Source organism: Manduca sexta, chromosome 5, assembly GCF_014839805.1.
Source record: "Manduca sexta isolate Smith_Timp_Sample1 chromosome 5, JHU_Msex_v1.0, whole genome shotgun sequence".
NCBI lineage: Eukaryota > Metazoa > Arthropoda > Insecta > Lepidoptera > Sphingidae > Manduca > Manduca sexta.
In genome coordinates, this window is record NC_051119.1 from 2,084,923 (window position 1) to 2,090,922 (window position 6,000).

Sequence of the window (6,000 nt, forward strand, 5' to 3'; positions counted from 1 at the left end):
ACAGTAAACATTATATTAGCAAAGTAATTACAAAATACAATTTTAGACATTTTTTGACAACGTCCAACCAGAGAGATAATAGAACAGTCGCCGCCTGACATATTTTCTCTTCTGCCAGCCAGACCGCGCAGCCGAATACTTCCGGAAACGCCCGATGTCATCGACTAGGATAGCAGCGCGTAACAAATTATTATCAGCCCCCTGTACTGTCGTTCCACAGGCCACTGGCCTCCTCTATTACTGAGAGGGTTTAAGCCTTAATCCACCAAGCGGGAATCGCCTGTATGCAGGCTATATATCTCCTTTTTCAGCTACCAGCCTGACTTCAACTTGCGAATCAAATCCAAGACTTCTCGGGTCATATTATAAATATCGACTTTTGATCATAAAGGCACATTTTTTTTATTTATTCCAACTTAAAGCTGTAAGGTTTCTTTTTAAAATGCCAATATATAAAAACCTCAAAGACTACTTAATTTTTTATTATTTCAAACTTATCAGGTCCGGAAAATGATCAAACCTTAAATTAAAATGTTCGTTGAACAACTCAACTTTGCAAATTACAAAATTGTCATTTTAGATTAGCGAAATTGCAGATGGTCGGGTTTAACGGCATAAGTGGAACATTCCAGAAGGAATTTGATGTAAAACTCGATCTAGATATGTCTGAACCGGGAATTTTAAGTAGCTTACAAGTTACTGTAGTTTCGAAGTTAGATTAGATTATTTACGATCGATCGTGAGATAGTGCAGTTTTTGAAGTTGTTTAATATTTTTATCTTTACTTTTATTGACTGGTATAGGCTTAAACTATCTAGACTATTATAGAATGCTGAAGAGTTTGTTTGAACACGCTAATCTCGTTAACTACTTACTTGTTCGAATTTAAAAAAATCTTTTAGTTTTATATAGCCTATTTATCGAGGAAAACTATATAGCATCATACTTTAACTAATAGGAGCGAAACATACATATTTTTTTTGCAAAAACGGGGAAAGTTTGCTCCTTCTGAAAGATTCCGTTGTGTGCGCTAAGTAAGCGGTGATTTTTCAGTGATCTATGGACACCACGCACCCTACGCTTTTTTTACATTGCAATAATTTTTTTTCTTATTCACGCTATTCGTAATTCGAATTTATTTTGTGTTTTTGTGTGTTTTTTAGTTGTTTTTTTCGTATTATTGCATTGTCCTTAGGTGTCACCGACCTTGATAAGTATGTAAATTTTCGTATTAATCCGCCATCTTGTAGTACGTCAAAATTGTCTTTAAAGTTTCTGTTACATGCAAACATACGACCAAAGTAATAAATGCGTGTTAAAATTGTTCAGATCATTTAGAATATAGGCATAAAGAATGGGCCGCGAGTTCCTACCCAGCTATTGGTTCTGACTAGTAATGCTCTGCTGTCAATGCCTGATATAAGCCATCTATAGAGGTAAATTAGGTCACATGTTGCGTTTGAGGGGGTCAATGATGTGTTACACGGCACGGATTAAGTCATTGATGTCACAAGTCAATAGGAGCAAAGTAGAAGAAGAGATATACAAAATCACAATTTCACAAGAGTGCACATTTTAATGTCTCCTAAGTAAACACTCGTATCTGAATCAAATGCTATTTTTACTATTTTTTCAGATGCGATAGTTTACTTAAATATTAGGAGCCATCTATTTTATTAAAAATAGTGACACAAACAAATCACTGCACCTGAAAGTAAGCGGGGTCGGGTTCAATGAAATGTTGACTGACGAGAGATGATTACCTCTTGGCAGTCAACACAATTATGCCGGCCTACTGAAACCGGTAATACGAAATTACACGTAGTACTACTCAGACGAGATATTTGCTCTTATACGGGCCCAATAAAGTGACTCCACTGCACCTAATGGTGAGTGGAATGGAGTCCAAGAGAAAGTCGACTGACGAGATATAATAACCGCACAACAATCGACACAATAATTCCGACTTGTTGGAAGCGGATATACACAAGCTGATCCCGGAACGCGACACTTACGAGGGCCAATATGGCGGGTTACAACTTGTGTATGGTGGTAACTATCCAGGCGGATACAAAATATATCCTACCACCAGCAAAACCTCACTTCGCTTACCATCAGATCGAGTGGGGTCACTTTACCCTTGTCGTATAACAAAACCTTTAACACGTGATTTGATGTAAAACTTTATTATGATTTATTCGGTTCTATATTATTATAGACCTTGAAAATATATAAAAAATGTCTAGACTGAACATCGACAGGCTATCCCCAATGGATAAAGAATTGATAGTCTAGTCGTTCCACTACTCCCACGTGGTCTATCTCACTGAACATATAAACTTATAATATAGACTCTGTGTTCAAATAAATACAATATAAGTTCCCATGTTTATACGTATAAAAATGCATCCAGCTGACGTTCTCGTGTAAATTGGATTTATGAGTTATATTATGCGGTTAGGTGTAGAGCATAATATTTCATTTTAATGAAAGTATTAAATTACCCTTTTATAATTAAAACTCAGCGGAAGTTGTGAGACCACGTACAGAGAGCGTAGTGTGTGACGCGCGCGCCGGTGGAGCGACGAGCTGAAGGTAGTGGATGAGAGCTCAGGAACGAGTGTTGTGAGACCACATACAGGGAGCGTAGTGTGTGGCGTGCAGGCCATTGGAGCGACGAGCTGAATGCAATGGATAAGATCTTAAAAGCGAGTGAAACAACAAGCAGTAGACATAGTTCGCAAATTGCTTAGTAAAAACTAAAGGCAGGTAGCAAACGGGAGCCGTATATTTATTGTCACTTTGGCGCCTCTCCAGTTGAAAAAGCAATTTAACTTAAAATATAATTTAAATCAAAAAACTAATTAGAAAGATCCATAATTTTATATCCAGTTTAAATTATTTACGTTGGACAAAGATTTATGGATTTAATTAACATTTTACAGCATTTTGCGGTTGTAGCTTTACTGGTAAACAGTGCTATGTTAGGCACAGCGCACACGCTATCAATTTTAGGAAATACCCTATTCTCGGCAATAAGTTGACAGGTGGTTTGTAGTGTGTTTACTTAGTATATAAGTCATGTAATGTATAGTATTATGAGTGCAGTCTAATAAAGAACCTGAAACCATCAAACCGTCTCAACATATATCCATCCTTCCATTACATCATCACAACCATCTTCAACCTTTTGAATTCCAATGCTAAATACACGTCTTCCATAAACTTCACCAGGACAACCTGTTAGAAGCTGCTTGCACACAGTCATTTCCTTCGACCTTCACCAGGTATTTTACCCTGGTAGGTAGGCATCTACCTAATCTGGTAGAAACGGTTAGATCATGCTACGTTTCTCAGGTATTGTATCCTCCTGATAAGAAGGCGTTTACACCTCTGAGCCCCAAAAGAGATGAATGGGAGGCAGCGTTGTCCAGAGATGGATCCGATGAATTTGGATGCATTCACGACCCTTGGAACCATTTCACGTGCGTGGAAAAAGCCACTGCAGGCGTTAGTACCGACTAACGCCTGCAGTGGTTTTTTCCGGTATGCTGGCGTAAAATTGGTACGGATCCGGATCGGCACTATTGTGGTGGGACATATACACATATAAAATCCCTCAAAACTGTATTTTCATTTTGTTTTTTTTTCCTTTTTATATTATTTTTAAATATTAAGTTTTATTTACTAATTTATGTTTACCGCCCAATTTGTGGCCAGTAAATATTTTTTTCTTTCTTTCTTTTTTCTTCTTTGGATCCAAACCACAGGGTCTACTTCGAAAAACAAACGTCAAAACGTCGGTCCGAAACGATAAACTTCGGATTTAACTTTACTACCAAATTACTTCGAATCCGTCATCGTTCTGTAACTTAACTTGGTAGTAGGATCAATTCCCCGGTTATTTTTTTTAGAGAAAGCAGTGAAACTTTTTCCTAGCTGGTTTTGAAAAGGGATGGCGAAAATCTATAAGTTCTTGCAAATTCCATGTCTGAAATATTGCGACGAACGGATCGGATCCGTAACACTTCGTAGTAACAAAACAAACGATCCGCCATACGAAACTACGGATTTCGTTTTTCGAAGTAGACCCTCTGAAGTCCTATAGGCGACATCATATACCATCAGTAAACCGATTTACGACACCCCTTCCTTATATATAAAAACATAAACAAAAAATAGCGTAAGATATAACAGCATTTCCTATTTACCTAAAAAGCTTTAACATAATGCATCCAAAGCAATCTAAATGCTAAACCAGTCTTTACTATGCAGAAAAACTAGACTTTTTACGTGCCTTGAGCCTCAAATGGACGCCTTTTAGAGCCAAATGAGTCTTTCGCAGCTGCGAATGTGAAAAGATTCTTGAAAACATTACACATTACTTTTCTAACGGTGTTGCGTTTGAGATTTTTAATGTTTTATTTTTAATTAATTATACGCAAATTGCATTAAGTGACGTTAGTTTAGTCGGCTGTGGAACGGACTGCCGAGACGAATGTCCGCAGGTTCAAATCAACAGCACACAACAGCAATTTATTGATGTATTCTTTGTGTATTATCGCTTGCTTTAACGGTGAAGGATAACATCGTGAGGAAACCTGCATACCTGAGAAGTTCTCTATAGGAATTTTGAAGGTGTGTGAAGTCTACTAAACCGCACCAGGCCAGCGTGGTGGACTAGGGCCTAATCCCTCTCAATAGTAGAAGAGGTCGGTGCCCAACAGTGGGACAGTATATAATACAGGGCTGATAGTATTATACAAAAAATGCATATATTTGACGATTAGATTTTACAAATGACGTGTATGTGCTTGAAATCCCATCTGCTCCCGCTCGCCATCCTGAGACATGACTCGTTAAGTCTTATTATGTCCAGTAGTTACACTGGCTACAATGTCCTTCAAACCGGAACACAACAGTGACTACACACTGTTGCTTGGCGGCAGAAATAGACATTGCTACGTTCCCAGGCGGACTCTCGCATATGACAGATCTACCAACATTAAATCTTGCAATTCATACTAAAATATCTAAATTTATAGACTAGAAAATTCAGTTTCAAACCTGGGAGATGGGAGGTATAGAGTGACGGCACGGGAGGGACATATGAACACTCGCCTTATCTCAATGAGCGAATTGTCTGTATAACCAGGCACGGGGAAATCGGCCTAACAATTATTTTATTTTAATGAAGGTAACTGAAAGGGAAATTGTTCACCGACTGTACTGTTGGTAGATCTGTCATATTATGTGAGATTCCGCATGGGTAGGTACCACCGCAATGTCTATTTCTGCCGCCAAGCAGCAGTGTGTAGTCACTATTGTGTTCCGATTTGTAGGACATTGTAGCCAGTGTAACTACTGGACATAATAAGACTTAACACCTCATGTCTTAGAATGGCGAGCGCAGTGGAATACAAAACAATACTTTGTAATTCAAGGTGTTGGATGCTGTTTCTACAGGTTGTAGGCGGACGTATCGTTGACCATCACACGAACGGCAATATGTAAAACGACATTGTTAAGCACAGTATTTATAGTGTACAATAAAGCTATGAAATAAACAAATATTATAATATCTGCGTACCGCGCAACACGTTCATTAGAACTCTCATTACTGTATCTGGTGACCATTTGGAATCAAACACTAACGTACGACGGGATTATCTCGTTTACTCTCATTATACATGACAGAGGACGCCTTAGTTTAGTAGTTATGGACTGCAAAGTTACCTGACTGATGACAGTGAAGTGTATTAATTAAAATCGTTCCACTATACAAAAAAGAAATTAAACTCAACCATACTTAAAAAAAGATTTTAATTTTGCTTTGAATGACAAGACGAGCTTGCCATGCCTGGTGGAATGCGATATGACGGCCCAAAAACAGTAGAAACACCATCCTGTTGGGACACACACATTTGCGCAGCTATGTAATTGCACGTGCGTAGTTGTGCGAGAACGCTGTGTCACACCATACCTCCCATATAGAAGCAA